Here is a 20,077-nt window from a genome sequence, read left to right on the forward strand (position 1 = left end):
GTGTTGTGTGTTTTTAGTTTCTGGTGTTACACAGTGTTGTGTGTTTTTAGTGTCTGGTGTTACACAGTGTTGTGTGTTTTTAGTGTCTGGTGTTACACAGTGTTGTGTCTTATACAGTGTTGTGTGTGTTTAGTGTCTGGTGTTACACAGTGTTGTGTCTTATATAGTGTTGTGTGTTTTTAGTGTTGTGTATTTTGCTGTGTTATGTGTTTTACAGTGTTGTGTGTGTTTAGTGTCTGTGTTACACAGTGTTGTGTACATTGTTGCACTTGTGTTGTTTGTATCTGTTTGACACTTGGAATAATCAACCGTCTGAATCTGAATCTATATTCAATATAGATGAATGAAAGTAAATGAAAAGCTAAATAATGTTCATGTCTGAGTGAATGTACACATGTAAACAATGCACTCATGTAAACAATGCACTCATGTAAACAGAGGCACATGTGCACAGACATAATATCAACAGCATGCGTGGATGAGGCCTGTGCTGCTGCAAGCCTCAGATAAGAAGCAGCCAGGCGGGATAATCCAGGTCTGAATGTCCTGCCAGAGAGGGAGCTGATACCGTAACAGTTGTAGAGCAGCAACACTGGTTCACAAACCCTCATGGTGCAAAGACTGGAGCATAAACTCATCTTTAACCAGACATTCAGCTGATATCACACCCAGCTCAAATATATAAAGATCTGCACCTCTCCAGGCATTTCTGATCCAAAGCTGGAGAAATCTATTCCACATTTAAACTGGCTGCCATCCAGGGTGACATACATAATAATGGCAACTGTAACAACCACAATAATTACCCCGTAAATCTTTCTCCCAGCTTTGCAGTGCTGTGCTGCTACTTCCAACACTTGCAATGTAATAATAAAATTTTTTAACGCGTAACAAGCTGAAGGTTTTTAAATAATTTCCATCTGTGGAGTTACAGGAAATAGCAGAGGAAATCACTCTAGGTCAACGAACCTTTACTTCCTCAGCGCATGTTGAGACTCTCACTGATAAGCTCTTAACGATGAGGCCTCAGTAAAGAGGGAGTGTGTGCGTGTGTGTGTGTGTGTGTGTGCGGGGGGGGGGGGGGGGGGTGATGAAGGAGAGACATCAATGGCAGGGTGAACAGCCGAATGCATAGTAATCTGAAGTCAACAGGTGTCAAGTGAACAGCTGGACTTGAGGGCTTGGGGGGGTGGGGGGTGGGGGGGTGGGGGGTTGATGGGTGGCAGTCATTCAGTTTCTATTTTCTGTCCACTGCTATTCAAACAGCAACAGAACATGACTCTGCTATGACCATTAGAGACTCAGTAATGTAAGACCCTCAAAGCTGAGCAGCATTGATGACACTCTAACATTGTGTGAGCTCATTGTCATCGGCCCAACATTTGTGAAGCCGTCCTCTCTGGTCGACAGCCTCAGTCACGAGCTCATAGTTCTTCTACCATCATCAATCCCTCTGATACGACCCATAGGAGTGTCTCCTGAAATAGCGTCCGTATGGCAGCAGGCGTTCCCAACTTTGGTTGTCACGGTCACAATAATAAACACGCAGACTGTACCGAGAGCTGCGTACCTACATCCGTCGCCATGCTTACTATGATAACAGTCATGGTTTGGTCCGGTTTAGGACAAGATGGTGGTACGAGTTAAAATAAGTACTTCCTCGATATTAGACAATCTTTGTTGTCATGGTTACAGTAATACCAACTAACGATCATGGACATGGGAAATCGAACACCGCTCCCAATCTCAACCTCCTACTGACTTGGACTTACTCTCTCTTTGTACTACGTCACTTTGCTCCTGACGTAATTACTACGACCACTAGATGTCGCCTAGCAACAAAACGTAAATATGTGTCATTGTAACTGTCAGGTATACGAAACTAAGGACCCAAAATGCAGATAGGCAAAAAGGGTGTGTTTTACTAAAGAAAACCAACTTACAAAACTGACAAAATAGGCAATCAACAAGGAGGGAAACAGGACAAAGACAGGAAGTAAAACAACCACGAGATACAAAAGGAAGTCAACTTCAACATAACACACGGAAATGAAACTAATGTCCAAACAAAGAGTCAAAAAGTCTCCAAACATGAAGTGTCCCTCAGGGGAAACCATAACAGAAACCTGCTGCGCAGACAATGGGAGGACGGTGTAATCCAAGGACTGCTGTGTAACCAACATTTATTTACTGTCAGGAAACATTTCTGTTGTTGATGATCAGCGAACCACTCGTATTAGGTTTAAGGTTTTGAATGATACCAAATCCATGTTTTTGTTGTTCCTCTCTGTAATTATCAACACCATCAGGTTTATGTGTTGTTTAATTTAATGTTTTATGGTCATAGTGGAAGGAGGATGTGACAGTTCAGTTCTGCTCAGTTTGACTCTCGGATCAATCGCCTGACTGATGTTATATAAATGACCTGTTGTGCTTTTGTGATGGTGATCTGACAGAGCCTGATGAAGATCTCAGATGTTCTTTGTTCAACCTGCTGCGAGCTGTTAGTGTGAGGGTCTGATTCTTGCCTTTGGTTTGATTTTTGATCCTGTGAAAGTGTTTTTGATGTGTGTGTGCTCTAAACCCTGTTAGTCTCAGGTTAGCAGCTCTTTATTGGGCTTAAGGGAAGTTTATCTTTTGCTTTTTGTTGATGAATATAAAGTGTGACAGAGAAAAAAACTCAATTTGAAAGCCAACAGAGAAACACAAAAGGGAATTTAATACTAAAAAGACGTGTTTCCCCTTGATGTGATTAACCTGGATTAACCAGCTTCATGTTAACGTTAGAGAACGGGGACTGTGGATTCTGTGCCTCGTCACTTGTTTACCTTCCTTTAACCTAATCCTTTAAGCTTTTATCTCCGAGATATTATAGTAAATACGCAACAAAACATCTTTATTTATTACGACTTCATTCAAAAGCACTAATGTCATTTATCAGAACCCAACAACTGTTTCCATGTTTTGATTCAAATATTGTTAAATATTCAGTTTTCTCTTCAAACCACTGAGAAGACAAAAACAGAACGCCGCCAAATAACCAGAGTGTTGCAACATCGTTCATTAATTATATTCATTCGGGGCCCAATGACTCACAGACAACAACAGAACACAACACTCAAACCTACGCACTGTGACCTTAGTTATCTTACAATAAGGTATCCACCTCCCAGCCAATCAGTATTCACCAAATCCACAATACCAAAAATAAGACTTCCACCCAGTGCTATAAAATGTGCAGATATGTCAGACTTACAGTGACAGTTTCCACCCAGACCCGGTTGTACCGGGAGACACACACATCATCTTGACTGTATGTGAAACAGGAAGTAAGACGTGTCTGTTCCACGGCACTGCAGCCAGTTATAGAAACCAGGTCTATAAGTATATTCATTATGGAGGTGAAAACACGGAGATCATTAAAGGAGAAGTCGACAAAACAGATTCTCTTCATCATGTTCTGTCTCTGAGACTGTGAATGAAAAATGAGCAGGTGTCTTACAGCAGCTATGTTGTTATGTTTTTCTCCGCACATTTGGTATTTTGGTGATTTGCCATGAACTTTACTGTGGCACCGTGGGATAAAAGGCCAGTGGTCAGTGTGAGGATTTGCATTGTTAGCCTAATTAGACCAGGTCTAAAGAGCACAGAGTGACATGCATATATTCATATGCTATTTTCTTGCTATTTTCAGGCTGTGTCAGTGCACCAGTGCAGCTTTCCTTGTGCAGCGTTATCCCAGTCAGAGTCACGTTCAAATGAGACGATTCTGCCTCTCATAATCAGTGTCAGGAAGTAGTTTATCCTTTCTGTGGTGAGGTGGAAAGTCCTGAACCGCCCATACAGCAGCCCATAATTTCCATGTGCAGATATTATAAGGTGATCATTTTTGGCAGCAGACATAAAATTACTATCAATGAACATAAATCAGGGTTTTGAAAAATTCCTTTTTGAAAAACATGGTGGGCTTCCAGTCCGGTAAATATGTTGACCAGGTGGACGATCAGTTCTCCGTGATGTGAATTTATTTTACCATGGATCAGTATTCACCGTGTGTGCTGTGCTATGACAAAAATCAATCTTTCCTCTCAGTGAGTGTGTGTGTGTGTGTGTGTGTGTGTGTGTGTGTGTGTGTGTGTGTGTGTGTGTGTATGTGTGTGTGTTTGAGTGTGTGGGGCAGCAGGACTGTGGGTGTAGTGGCGCAGGCCGTGTTCCCTCTGTCACAACCTTCATCACATTTTCTATGCGACACTGTCGAAACAAAAATAAGGGAAAATAACCAAATAATCAAATGATAAAATGTGAGTTTCAGAGATCGTCCTCCCTCCTCCTGCTCTCCTCAGCTGAAGGGAATGTATCAGTCTGAAGTGTTTGTGAGGTCGACTGACAGACTGAGCTGCACATAGTTTAAAGCTGAGTGAAGAAGCACAGAGGAGATGAAATAACTAAATATCTTCAGACAGACATGAACTGACTCCCTGTAACTTTGTCTGAGAATGTATTGATCCAAACCTCCATGTGTTTAACAGTAACTAAACTACCTATTAATGAACTAACTAATTAAACTACCTACTAATGAAGTAACTAAATTAACTATTATACTAATGAACTAACTATTAAGGAACTACCTACTAATGAACTAGCTACTAATGAAGTAACGACTAATGAACTAACTGAACAAGCTACTGACTAGTACTGAAATAGCTGAACTACCTGCTTATGAATTAACCAACTGAACTAACTACTAACTAACTGATAACTAGTTACTGATTTGTACTTTGACGACTGTGCCTCCACATGTGAACAGCAACACACTGAGTCCCGCAGCAACGTGAACGAGTGAACTAGGCGTCACGTGTTTCATGTGACTGCTGATACAACAGCTGATTTTAGCATCTGGAAAGCTAAAAATATTCAAACGCAGAGCCTTTCTCCACAAGTCTTGAATCAGTATTTGATTGAATCATTAAACTAATCACGTAGAACAAATATGTGAACTGCTCTGATTGTGTGTGTGTGTGAGAGAGAGAGAGAGAGAGAGAGAGAGAGTTAGATCAACACAGGAGAAGAAATTGGATTAAGAAAGAAAAATAGAGCGAAATGCTGAATTTAAAAGTGTCTGTAGATTCTCCCTCATGCCAACAGCAACAGCTCTGTGTGTGTGTGTGTGTGTGTGTGTGTGTGTGTGTGTGTGTGTGCGTTTTATTTTTTAATGACAGAGCGCTCACATTTACAGACGTGAGGAGATGGCCTGTAGGTCAGTCCACCACTTAAACTAACTGCTTCTGAGTGTTTGGAGTAAAACCGGAGTTAAGACTCTGTGTGATATGAAAACAGAAACATCTCTGGCGTGTGGACGCTTCTGAGTTTGATTCAAAAGCTCTGTAAAGGCTCCTGGAGAGACCTGGTTCATGTGAGGATAAATGATGTTTTGGTATAAAAATTACACCTGAGGGAAAAGAGCAGCGAAACCAAAGACACCGTTCACAGCTAATCTGGCTCTGCCAAATAATCCTGTTAAGTCTGCTCTATAAACTGCACTATGAAGATTTCTCCGGCTACGTTCACACTACTACGTTTTGGTTTTCATCTCTTATTCTACGTTTACTCCTCCGTTCTCACGACTCCAGAATCTTCAGCCTCCAAAACAGAGACTTTCAGAAACTGTGCTGTACCTGTTTTATTTTGAAAACTCTGAGGTTGTGTTTTATTTTGAAAACTCTGGGGTTGTGTTGTAGTCTGGACAAACAGAAACTGAGACCTTTGGAAACGATTACATAGGCTCCAACCACGCTTCCTGATTGGTTGGTCAACTTCCAGTGCTACAACTGTCTTTGCTGTTCCTCGATCAGAGTATTTGAACTAACCAACTAATCTGCTTCCTGTTTACACCGGCACACACACATGTCAGTGAGTGGCTCATGTGATGTGTGTCTTCAGGTGTGTTAGTATGGACGGAGACTATTTCTGATACTCGTCTGGATGGAGATCGATTTGTTTTAAAATGAAAACATGTGGACAAAGTCTTTGAGTTTGAATATACTGTGTGTACTGTATATACCTACAGTAATTACTATTTTTACCTGCATGCTGTTTCCAAAGAGAACATGCTTTACAAACAGCTCGAGTGTGTGTGTGTGTGTGTGTGTGTGTGTGTTGAGAGGATTAACAACCACAGTATTAATAGCTGCTCTGTCCTGTGTCTCCCTGACAGGTTTGATATGAGAGCTGTGGTGGATCAGGAAAAGAGAGAAGCTGCTGGAGGTGAAACAGACCCTGAACACATCGCCACAACTATGCAACAGGACGCAGAAAATAAAAGTTTCTTTTGTATTTGCAGCTCAATGCGTGTGGACAAAGCAGCATTGAGCTGGCTGCTGCTGCTGCTTGAGACGTCTGTATTGATCTGTCACTCCCAAGACTTCCTGTGATGATCATAACAAAAGAGATTTTCAACTTTAATGTTGTCCTCCTGTGTCCTTCTTGGAGAATGAGAGGAGATGTGTACACAGTGACAACAGGGGAGTGATGCTGTTGCACAGGACATTTGTGGATGACATCATCGAGACATCAGGTGTTTGATTTCCAAAAAAAAAGAGTTTGTTTAATGATTACAGTGACGTTACAGTGACGTTACAGTGACGTTACAGTGACGTTACAGTGACGTTACAGTGACGTTACAGTGACGTTACAGTGATGTCACAGTGATGTTACAGTGACGTTACAGTGACGTTACAGTGACCTTACAGTGACCTTACAGTGACGTTACAGTGACGTTACAGTGATGTTACAGTGACGTTACAGTGACGTTACAGTGACCTTACAGTGACGTTAAAGGTGGAGTGCTACAGACTGGGTACAAAGTTGTACAGCGTTAACTAACAAACTGTTGTAATATAGAACAACATCAGCCAGTACCATCTTCTTCATCATCATGTGTTAGTTAGTGCAAAACAATGTGTTCCTTCAATCAATTAAAACTTGGTTTGAACATTTTGAATACATTGTAAAAAGATTGAATCAAACTTTAATGTCTTGGTCGAGGAACAGATTTCCTCATAGATGTTGTTACTGATGTTCCATCTGATGACTTTCATCTGTTTACAGATATGTGAACTGTTACTTAATACGACTGTGCGACACTATGGACATCCACAATAAACAAAAAACAGATCTGTGAGGCTCCTCTGAGCCTCCGCTGGCCTCCCAGGCCAGTTTGATCATATTATGGCATCAGCTCTGATACAAGAAGGACTACAGGAGTGTGAGCAGAGTTACAACCAGGCTGTTATATCTCCACTGATTCAACTCCCAGAGCAGCAGAAGACAGGCTGCAAACACTGGCTGGCTGATGCATATTTAACAAATATCCTCTGAAGAAATCATGAGCTTCGTTTGGATGCAAGAGCTTGAAAAATATGGCTGCAGATTCTGAAGACGTTCAATAGCCTGTTTTAGATGTCGCCTGCTGGCTTTGTATATATGTGCACTGTATACACACAAAAAAAATCAATACTCGCTATAATTACACACATTGGAGTAAAGCTTTATACAATACCCTGTGACTGAGTCTGTCATGTCTTAAACCCATTGGCCAAAGGCGGAGTCACAGCTCAGCTTCTTAGTTAAACTCATAAAATCATAACATTTGACTTTCTGCCTGCACCTTCACGCATGGTAAGCTATATACATATACATATATAGATAGATATCTATATATGTATATATCTATCTATATATATATATATATAGATAGATATATGATCCTGACCCTGCTGTATATAGGTGTATATGCTTTTAGATGTATAATGATGATGATAATGACAATGACAATGATGTATAATAATTAAAAGTGAGATTCTCAGATTGTGTAAACTGTTGTGTAATTTCTTCGGTTGGAGAAAACTAAATAAATAAACCTGATGTTTATCTGGATTGTCTCAGCTCAGCTTCAAATTCTTCCTTGATTACAAACCAGAGTTTGAAACACTTACAGAGAGAGGATCTGACAAATGGGAACTGAAGAATTTAGCATTTCTGGCTCTCTTAAAGAAACCGTCTGTATCCAGCAGACACAGAACAACACCTTCTTTCCACTGGAGCTGTTTCTGGACATGTGATAAATGTCACTCTACAGTTTCAGGAACTCGTGTGCTCGATGTCACTTCTTGCTGAACAGGTAGCGTCTCCACGACGACTGATGACGTCTGTTGGCTGGAAATGACAGAGGTGAACACAAAGTCAATGGATGGATGTGATTTAATGTGAATTCACCCAGAGCGATGTGTGATCCACAGAGACACGTTGCAAATGTTTCAACAAGAAATTCACACAAATCCCGAGGCTTTGTGAATGTGCTTCATAAACATACAGAGTGAAGAGACACTGCTGCTAACAGGCTCACCGCTATCATACAGTGCGAAGCCTCAGTGTGAATGACAGGAGGCTTTGCTTTCTCTCTGAACACACCTGGGATGAAGAGTAGAAGAAGTTGGTGACTGATCTGTGAGTTCATTAAATTAAAACCTCTTGTCAATTATTCAAGCCTGAAGATATTTATTCTTAAAGGTGCAGATGAAGTAAAGTCAGGTTTCCTGACAGTCTAACTCTTTAATGTCACCTACAGGAGCCTGGTTAATGTTTTTATATGGTTTCTATGTCTCTATCAAACTGTACTTGAATACATGAATTACAGGGTTAAGAACAGACTTCTCAATATTAACGAAGCCACTCGGGACATTCATCCTCTCAGTTGTTCATTCTTTAGCTCACTACATGAATCTCCACCCACTTCATCAGGCTGTGTTATGATAAATTATCTCACAGAGTCCAGGGGGTTTTTCTGAAGAAACCCACTCAACATCCCCAAACTTCCTCTGAAGCGTTTTCATTATCACATCCTGAGCTGAGCTGACTGGAGGAGGAACTGAAAACTGAGGATTAGTCCCAGGGTCCTGAGGAAAGAGAGAGAGCGTATCAACTGTAACAGAAAATTTGAAGATGTGATGAAAGTTGAATAATTAAATAATTATCACATTAACGATAGACCTTATTTGCTGTGACATTTATTTTCCTTTCCTTCAGAAAAACAAGAATAATCCTAATAACATAATAAAATTTTTATACAGCACTTATACATAAATAATTGTGATATAATATATCACAAAAACAAGTTTACTAAGTAATTCACCGACATTAAAACTGAACGTACAGAACTAAGAGTCCAATCGTCACATCATCAGAGCAGAAGACCAGATCCAGATTACCTGAGATTAAAATGAAGAAAGAGGTTTGATCCAGCTGTTTGAGATAATTGTGAAAACATAAACCTGATTATTATAGCGTCACCTGGAGGTCAAGGAGGTCATTACATGTGTCTGAGCTGTGGGTGGAATTTGTGACACACCTGCCAATTTCTGGTGTTTTTAGGTCTAAACAATACTGACCTACTGGCAAAGCTAATGTTAGCCAACTCTCAAACAGAAACAGAGAAAACTCTCCATCCGTCTTCATGTCTCTCAGAGTTGGACCATCACGACCACCAGGACCAGTTGGACGCCGGTGTCAAGTGTGCCAGCAAATCGGCCGGTGGGGCTGTGAAGACATCCATAAAGTTGTTAAAGTTTTATCCGGTCCCATCAGTCTTTGTCCCTGGCCCTCTCTGTGTGCCTGTCATTCAGGGTGCAGGCCGGTCTCAGTGGATAAATCCAGATCTTCAGTCTGTTACTAATGTTAACGCAGTTCTTCACCTGATCACAACAACAACTTCGTCAGTTTTTGTTCTGTTGACCTTCTCCTCTTTGGCTGCACCTCCATCTTGACTCCATGTTGTAAAGTATCTTCTGCTGTCACGTCACCACCGGTAGAGATTTCTTCCTCTGTCACCTCCGGTCTTTGCGTCAGTGTCTCGTCTGCAATCTCCCAGTTATTCCATCTCAAAACTCCACACCATCAGATAGTGACAGGAGGATAGACTGGTCCTTCTCCTTCCCCTGGTAATAATTGGCACCATCTGTTAGCATCTGCCAGATTTACATCTCTCCCTCCCTACTGCCTCTTTCCCACATCTCCCCTCTTCTCTGCTTCTTCTCCTCATGCTGTTGCTGATTAGCAGTAACGATGCTGTGTGTTTGTTTATTCCCATATACTCCACGAGGGCTGTGGAGGGACGCACAAACAGACACTCAGAGGAACAATGAGGAGATACTAACTGACTTTGATAAAAAAAAAACAATCACTCACTCTGCCTTTGAGATCTGGACAGTCACAGAGTCAAGCCTCCTGCTACTGATGTAAATCACTATTTAAATATATCTAATATGATCAAGTTGAAAACTACAGTATATATTTTTTCTCCTGCCAACTGCAGTGAAATAATTGATATGGAAAGCTATATAAACCTGCACAAAACAAAACTGAACAGCTAAATTTACATCATGCAAAGTCTACTCAACTTAACTGTACAAAGTGCTGAGTGCTGCCTCTCTCTGTTTGCTGAGTGCAGTCTCTTCACTTTCATCCCAATGGGATCGACCGCTGATCAGCATTTCCGAACCATGCAAGCTCTCCAGGCCACTCCACAGGCCTCAAACACAAAGTAGCACTAAAACAGAAATACATGGTGATTGCAGTTTGGATTCCTGAAACAAAGGTTTTGCTCTTTGCCCCTGTGTTCACTGCAGTTTTCACTATACAACTGAAAGTGCAGAAATGCAATTAAAATTGGAGTTTTGGAGTGATATTGACTGTGATCCTCTGAGATGAGAAAATATTCAGCTGGAGGCCTAATGAGCTGCTTTAAATCAATCAGTTTGACCGGATACATCCTGCTCCACTTGCACCTGGGCCAGTGATCTGTTCCCTCATATGTGAAACTGTAAATTCATTCATGTGTTGAACCATATAGAGGAAAACCTGCAGCTACATGCAATCCAAACAGCCTGGCCTCAGGGCTTTGGTAGACTTGATGGCCAGATGGAAAATAAATATTCAAACAAACAAATCACATCTCCTCTTGATAAAAATGACTGGTTGTGAAAGTACTGACAATAATAAATCATAAAAACTACATCAGGAAAGAGGAATATAGTATTGTTGATGGGGTATTTTCATTTATAACATTCAACTGTTTCAGCTTGATGACCCTGAAGAGTTTGGATATGGGCGTTAGGCTGGATCCTCTATGGTGATGTAGAGAATAACATTTAGTTTTACCAGAATTTAAAACAAGCTCATGTTTGATAATGTAGAATCTGAAATGTGTCAAAAGCAGACAAGCTGTCAATTTACAATGGCCAGATTATGAGAAGCACCACTGGTAAATAAAATAGTGTCATCTGCATAAAAGCAAACATGACAGTTTGATATTGACCAAGAATGGACCCTTGTGGAACACCTGTACTGACACTGAGGGAGTTCTATCTGAAAGTCATGAAACATTTAATGGACTGTTCATTTACACCAGATGAGTTTAGTTTATATGGTAGAATATCATGCTTGACTGAATCAAATGCTTCGGATAGGTCAATGAAAAGTGCAGCACAATTGGCGATTATTGTCCAGGGTTAGTGTCGTAAACACACACACATACATAATGCTGCTGTGACATGGTCTGAATCCTGACTGCTCAGGCTGTAATGTGTGACTCTAGAAACAGTTCAGAATTTACTAGGGACTGGAAAATTGCATGTTATCATGTGTATATTATGTGAAAGGATTTGACACAACACCTCACACACTTCTGATAATGTGGAGCTGAGTAACACTTCTATGTGTTGGAAACAGGAAACAGGAATTAGGAAATGGAAATTAGTCCTTTGTTGTTTGTTAGTGCTTTGTTTGGCAGCCAGTGGCTGGAAGGATCATGAAGAGAATGGTAGAAGGATGGCAGCATGAGATTCGACCGTGAGGAAAAAGCTGTTTGTAGAGAGTTTGTAACTGGATAAGGATGAAGTAGTAAAAAAACAATCAAGGATAGACCAGGATAAACTGGCAGAGGTGATTCCACATGACTTGGCTCTGAATGGATGCGTGACTCCAAAAGCAGGGATGGCAGGACAGAGCTCAGAGAGGAGCCAACATGATAAATCAGGAGTGTATTGAGGTAAAAGGATGAGCTTTGAGAGAAGCTGTGACACAGGAGGAAGTGAGAGTGAGCGAGAAGAGACGGATTTCAAAATACTTCTGAAGTTTGGTAACGAACGACGTGCACAACCCCTTAATCCAATCAAGCTAACAGAGACACCGAGGAGGGTCACAGGAGACATCAAGCGAGCAACAGTGTGTACGAAGGTTCGTGATTTAATTAATAATTGATCTGTTGCACAAATGAAATTCAGAGAGAAAAAGATAATAAACTGAAACTAGTAAAGTGGTGGAAATAATCATAATCAGAAAAAGACAAAATACTAAAAGAGTAAACCAGGTAATGACATATGTATTGAAATGCAGGAACATATGATGATTGATAATGGGGGAAAGGATTTACAGCAGTGAGGATGTACAAAACAAGAGCTGAGCCAAACAGCTCTTCACTTCGACAGCACAGTCGTGTCAGATGTCAGATATGTTACTTACAGAGGTTTGGCCACAAAAGAAAAGATGGTCCAACCCAAGTTCATCCTCTCACTAGGTTTCTTACTTCTCTACGCCCGTATTCACAAAGAATTTTATCTCACCACAAAGAGTTTTCTGAGGTCACACTAAAAGTTTCTAACTACAAGTTTTCTTTTTCCTGGGTCTGAACCATAGTAGCTGCAGAATGCTGTCTTATATAGAAGCAGCAGCTACCTGCACAGGTGTGCTGATGGCAGATCAGACCATGTTTAACTGGGTCATGTTACTGAATTAATGAAACTGTGGAAAGGTTTTGGGATTTATTGAAGTTATTGAACTGGAAAATTGTGTTTCAGTTGATAAGGTATATTTGTTTAACATGAAAACTGGCAGTAGAGGTGCAGACTGTGTGAAATAGATGGTAATTGATCTAATTAGATTTTAGTCTAGGGGGAGGACCTTAGCCGTTACAGGCCGCTGGCCAGCGAGACTCTCGAGGAGTAGTGAGCACTGTGAGTGTGGTTGTGAACCTCACAGGTGACGTCTACAAGTTGTTTATATTTTTGTTTTGTTTTGTTTTTGCTGTGGACGTCTAAGTCTTTTCCCCTCTCTATCTTTGTAAATAAAAGCACCTCGAGCCACCCTGTTGTTTTTCTGTTGACAGTTGACCCACAGTTTCTGTGACACATGAGTCTGATTATATGAGCTTGAGCCGAAAAATACAGATGCTGTATTTAAATCTCTCCAGTGAAGAGGAAAATAAACATTAACACTCAGCTGACTGACAGCTGACTTCCTGTTCCCTCACGTCTGACTGAGCAGCATTAAGACTGAGTTTTAGTCCGACTCTGTAAACGAAGGTTTTCCTGCTGGTGCCACTGCTCGGATGTTGTTGCCTTGGTAACAAATGCAGACGATGAAAACAAGAGAAACCTGTGTCCTTGAAAATGCAGGAACAGCACATGCAAAATATCATTCTGTATAATATACAAATGAGCATCAAAGCCAAAAAGACAATGATACGAACTTTCAGAATAAAATCACACTCTGGTGGAAGGACATACTGTAGATCTACAACATGTAGATCGACCCCTCAGCTGTTCAACTTGACATAACAACTGAGATCAATGAGACAATTAACATCCTCTGTCAGTAATGATTTATATTAGATTACACTCACATATATAAACACACTCATATGATTAACACGCACTCACATAAATAATAATAAACATGTGATTGTGTTCTTGATCAGTTTGTTGCTTTTTTAAAAAACTCCATAAGACTTAAAAAAAAAAAGAAAGAGCATTTACACTGAAAAACTGAGGTTTCATGTCAGAGAGTATTCTGTCAGAGTTATAAAATTACTATATCAGAAAAATTAAACAATAAGAGTGAAATGAATTATTTCTAAAGTAAAGAATCTAGAGTAAAAACAAACCTGAGATGATAAATCTATGCTGAATACAGACACCCAGGATACTCAGTATGTTATAAAGTTAATGCTACAGGATGTTTCCTGCAGTGACATCAGGTACATGAAATAAAGCAGTGATGCAAATCAACAGTAATTCCTACCGTATGAATCACATTGTTCTCTAAAGGTTCAACGACTCCAGATGTGAACTTTTCTTTTGACTCATCAGGAAACCACAGCTAGAACGAACAATGTTAACGAGGCTCCATCCATTAAAGTGTAACAGTGAAACAGCACGCACAGGAAGAATACACGGGATGCAGCCATTGTAAACGTCAGCCATTACTGTCACGTTTTCCCTATGAGCAGCAACGGGAGAGGTTTTTAATTTCATCACGTCTTTTTCAATACAGCAGTTAAAAGCTCAAGTGAACACAGTCAGATCAAGTGGCAGTTAATATCGCTTCACCACAGCTCAACGATTCCTGAACTCGGAACAATGTGATGACTATTTTACTCTTCCTCACACACACTCAGTCACACACGAGGAGCGTCTTGCCTCTCTGCAGAGACTGGTGGGAAACGAGGAAGATACTGATGAGCTGCAGGAGCGAAAGAAGACGCACAGGAACATATAAGAAACAAAAGATTTCGAAACAAGCAAACCTCCAGAGAGGAAGGAGAAACGCAGACGTCCTTGAACTGATCATCTCTACAAAACGAGAATTACCGCCAGTCACAATTGTCACAGTTTGATTCCAGCTGTCGTGTGAAATACAGGGTTGTTGTTACTCTGATTGCTAAAATTGTGTTCTATAAGGAAGTGATTGTTTGTTTGTTTGTGTTGTTGACTCTTGTGATGTCACAGGAAGAATCAGATCCTCTCCTTGTGTCTCAGACAGATGTGTGTGAAACTGTAATGGCGTGTAGCACATTCATCAATGTTTCATGTCAGAACCCGCTATTATTACAGTATTATTACACTGAATAATGACCAGAGGTGTTTTTTTGCAGAACATTATGACGTCACAGTGAAGTTGACCTTTGACCTTTTTGGATATAAAATTGTATCACTTCCTTTTATCCTTTACAGACATTTGGGTTATAATTTTGTGTCATAATTAGTGAATGAATTCGTGAGTTAAAAGTTTTGTCAGGTCACAGTGACCTTGACCTTTGACATTTGACCACTAGAATCTAATCTATATAACATATATGACCGTGTCAACCGCAGTCATATAGTTGTGAACATGTCAGATAAAGGACAGTGTTTGGAGACTCAGGTGTTCACTGAAGCTCAGAGGTGTAACAGTAAAATGACTCCCACCTAAACAAATAGGTAGAAAACCAGTGGGAACCTTTTTACACGTGGAACTGTTTTGTGACGTTCACATGGAAAATAAAGGAATAACAGTAACATGACAAAAGGCTGCAAAAGCACCAAACCCATACTGCTCAAAAGGCCATCACCATGGTGATAAGACAGCGGTGATGGCGATGGACTTCAGAAAAATGCTCCGTGGATGCAGTAGTCATAGAAACCGTAACCAAGATGAGTCTCATTTAACAGTACAAATAGTTTATAGTTTATTCTTTACTGAGCATGAAAAAGTTTTGCATGATTTTTGTTTGATTCACATTCTCTGTGGTGTAGTTCAAAGCTACACACACACACACACACACACACACACACAGATGTAATCAGATTACATTACATTTGAGGAGGTTGACATAGAACAGAAGGACTATACCACAGAAACAGTCCAGTCAAGGCTCACAAACTGTAACGATAAATTCTCATCCATAGTCGGTTGGCTCAAGAAAAATCATGACAGGTCATTAGTATCAGACATAAGCGGTCAAACACTTAACAGCTGCTTGAGCTAAAAGGGTTCAAGTAGCTGTATGAGCTGATACTGAACACATTTCTGTGACACTTAGAATAACCTTTATTCTGAAAATAGCTCAAACACATATATCAATATGAATATACACACACACACACACACACACACACACACTTCCTGTTCATGCCGCTCTGCTCATACACCAAAAATATCAAAGAGACCATGTGGCAGCTTCAGGCACTCACCAGATCTGTTCATGAACTGCTCCTTTGTGTCGCACAGACACTGTGAATGGAAAGTGCAGTAGATAATTAAATTGACTTGAATTCACGTATTATTTTAAAACAATGTCTGTGCCTGTTTTTATTTAGAAATCACTCACCCTGTGTGTCCACTGTTGTGTCGCTCTCCTGTCTTTTTTCACCTGTGTCTGTCTGGTCCCGGTCCCCGATGGTTCCTTGTGGTCCTGAGTTTTACCTGTAGACTGGATTACCTTAGTTTGGATTGTTGTGTTTCACTTTTGTCTCAATTAAAACGACTTATTTCTGTGCCCAGCTTGTGTTTGAGCTTGTCTGAGAACATTCACAATATGAAAACATCACTTTAATTTTTAATATTAATAGATTGTGTTATTATTAATTTGAAACTACAGTTCCCACAGTGGCTGCAAACATTCTTTACAGACTGAGGTCGAGACCTTCCACTGTTTGTTCTTAAAGCATCGCCCTGACTGTTCCATAACTTTAACCAGGTGTTTATTGTTGTAACCATGACGACGAACGTCCCCTGACCTTAAGTAAACCTAACCTAAACCACAATGTTTTCCCAAACCTGAGTCGTCTTTGTGCCTGAACGTGAATCACAAATAAATTCTACGTATGTTTAGCGGCAGATTTTTTCACATGCATGAAATTTATGGTGACGCGTCCGAGACACCAGTTCAAAAACCTGTAAAAATAAAACTGTGGTCATCGGGATCAGCTTCTCACTACTTCACACTGTGACAGCGGACTCCACATATTAAAGTTGTAGCAACAGGCTCAGAATCACTTCACTCTCTCCACTGGTGTCACTACGACAACAGGCCCGTTTACAGTGAAGCGCTCTGAGGCAGCGGAGGAGCGACACATACTTACACCTCCACCAGCTGATCTGACAAACACCATTTAATCTCCGCGCACGTTCAGTGGGACAGAGATATCAAACAAATTAAAGATTAAAAGCACATCTGCTTTTCCACATCTGCATCATCCCTGCATCAACCATCATTCACATTTAATACCTGAAAAGACAGAAATCAACAACCCAAGACAAGAAACAACCAATATATGAAATAACGAGGAGGAAAAAGAACGGACACACAACAAGTTTAGTTTGAAGTAGATGTTAAGTTGTAATTTAAATCACAAGGGATTTTCACTGAGCTGCTCTTCAGCATAGAAACGATGCAGCTGAATCTGGTCGACTTTGGTCTGTAATACATTTTCATTAACACAATTTATAGATTAATGGGAAACACTGTGTTATTTGTGGCAGCCCGGATCGCACCACAGTCCAGAACAAACTAATTTAAGTTACTAAAACATCTGTGTATCTGAGGTTATTCCAGCTGTGAATCACAACCTCAGTTTTGTATCTATGAACCTATAAATCAGACCACCTTAAATCAGACCTGTGTTAGCGGTCACTTAATGGAGCAGCTGAATAATTTGCAGCAGTAGATGTAAAGTCCTCACACAGTGAGTCAGTGAGGTCTTTACAGTCACAGTCATCTGTTGTATTTATGTTGCCACGAACATCTCTGTTGAAGGAATCATGCTCCTGTCTGAATGCACTGATTATCTCATCAACTTCACTCTGGAATAAATATGAAATAAAATATGACTCTGGTCTGGTAAAGTCTGCCGTCATGTAGACCAGCTCAGTGTCAGTCCTGGTTTTAGAAATAAGTCCGTCTATCCTCTGTTTTTCCTGTTTCCAGCCTCCTGAAACCTGATACACATTCCAGTGATTTGACAGTAATGACTGTTTCTGCCTCTGTCATCGTCAAGTATTTTCTTCAGTTAGCTGCACATTCCCCCCTCTCCACAAACCATCCAATCAGAGCTCTCGGTGCTGAGTCACTGACTGACAACTGCAGGACTCCCCGTCAGCTGTCAGACACACCGTCAGCCGCCAGATACTTCATCAATCATGGTCTGAATGTCACAGTCTATCTGAGTACTGTTGCTGACCATGTTCTCCTCTAATGACCACCTCCAGCAGGATAACGCTCCATGTCTCCAGCTGTTTTCATCACCATGACAGTGAGTTCAGTGATCTTCAGTGCCCCTCCCCCCACCCCCCAAGTCTTTTGGGATGTGATAGAACAGGAATTTGGCAGCATCTATCTATCATCTGATGAACTGAGGAACTACCCAGTGTGTGTGTGTGGTGTTCCTAATAAAGTGATCACTGAGTGTGTAATCATCAAGTTTGACCTACAGACGCTCTGAGGCTTTTTAAAGCTGACGTCTGCAGGACAGATTATTTCCTGTAGCCGGCCTGAAGCTGAATGATACCTGAGATTTTAAAGTCTGTGATGAAACTGCAGGAGCTGATCTTCATTAAACTTGCCCTGTCTGCTGTTATAAAGCTGCAGCCCAGAACACAGCAGCAGAAGAAGGTCAGGCCAGGTCACTGCACATTAATACTCCTCCAGTCTATAAATCCTGCATGGTGTTCCTTTAAGGCAGAAACCGTCCTCCTGGTCTAATTTTAATTGAGTTAATTAATAAAAGCAAAAGACTTTCTTGATAACAGGCTGCGAACATGAGGAAGAGCTATAGTGGAGGATAAACACACAAACACCATTCAGATCATTATTTAGGTTGTGTCTTTAAACTGTGCAGATGATCAGATGTTGAACCACAGACTCTGGTGTTTCTCAGAATGGATGTGATGTTTGATCATTGCTGACCAGATGTGCACACAGATTTATCACACTGATATTTGTATCGGTGACACAGTGACTTCGACTTGACGGAAGAACTTATTATCGCATCGTTTCATGTACAACTACCAAAACTAAAAAGCTCCTTTGTTCTGCTTTAAATTGGCTCAGTGTAAAAATACCTCCCACCCACCGTCTCTGTTTAAATGATTTAAGAAAAACTGAATGATGGTGACTCGACCCCTGCTTCTTTAAAAATCTGGAAACTGGATTCTGTTGGAAAAGTTAATGTTCGAGGTTTTAGCAGGTCAGTAGAAAACTACAGGTGTCAATTAGCTAAACCAATCACTGAACACGATGCTGACACACAGTGTACGGAAACATGTCAGGATGCAAACAGCTAATGTGACGTCTAATGTTCGAACATTTTCAGCTCGTTTTGAGAGTTTGTCAGCCCGACCTTTACTTGCCACAGATAATAATAATAAAGTTTATTTAACATTATAAGACATGAGATGTCAGGAGGAAATAAAAGTTCAGGCTTCACAGTGTCATAGAGCTTCTGTCTGGAGTCTCTGGCTGCTGTCGTGTGCTGTACGCACCTGCCTGGTTTGGTAAATGGAGATTTCTTAAGACCAACAACGACCCTCCCTCTGTGACGTCACTGTGTTTTAACAATGTTTACAGAGTGAACTCACCCCGAAGCATTTTTCTTTTCTGGTTTGACGTCATCAAACTTCATCTCACACTTTGAGATAATAAAGTTAAAAGCTCTGTGGTATGTCGAGGCCCTGCCCCCCACCACCACCACCACCACCTCTCATCCGTCTCGTCCTCTGAGCTGAGGACACGGCTTCACCTTCCTGCTTCATGTTTATCTCCTTCGTTAAGTGTGGTCTCTTCCAGGCAGCAGCGGGTTGTGTCTGGTGGGTGGAGCATGTCATTATTAACACAGCAGGACTCACACCTACGGCTGGCTTCTGCGATGTGGAGGTGGAGAAGGTTGGCTTTAAGTCCTCTCCATGGTCTGTACTCATGAACAGTTCAGTCCATCATCAGTAATTTCACACAAACCCATACAAGGTGTTGTAATGAAAAGGAGCTGGTACCATTACACCTCTCAGTCGGACAATCCTTTCTCATACAGTCACTCAGAAACAGAGCCAGGCAGCGTTCCTTTGTTCTAACCTGACCTCACATCCTGTAATAAACCATGAGCTGTGATATGTTTCATTCAAACAACAATAAGAACCACATTTCCTTAAAAGAACAACCTCCTGTTTGTTCCTTTGGTTCTGGCTTAAGTGGAACTGACAGAGCAGAACA

General features: G+C 40.9%; 1 protein-coding gene across 1 annotated transcript in view; it reads left to right on the forward strand.

The window, feature by feature from the left end:
- LOC130161846 (urotensin-2 receptor) overlaps positions 1-7,935 on the forward strand; it is a 34,442-nt gene extending 26,507 nt beyond the window's left edge. The window contains exon 4 of the mRNA XM_056365165.1: positions 6,215-7,935. The gene's annotated coding sequence lies outside the window, so the exon portion shown is untranslated. The remainder of the gene's footprint in view (positions 1-6,214) is intronic.
- The last annotated feature ends 12,142 nt before the right edge of the window (positions 7,936-20,077 follow it).

The sequence above is a fragment of the Seriola aureovittata genome, chromosome 21 (assembly GCF_021018895.1).
Source record: "Seriola aureovittata isolate HTS-2021-v1 ecotype China chromosome 21, ASM2101889v1, whole genome shotgun sequence".
Lineage (NCBI taxonomy): Eukaryota > Metazoa > Chordata > Actinopteri > Carangiformes > Carangidae > Seriola > Seriola aureovittata.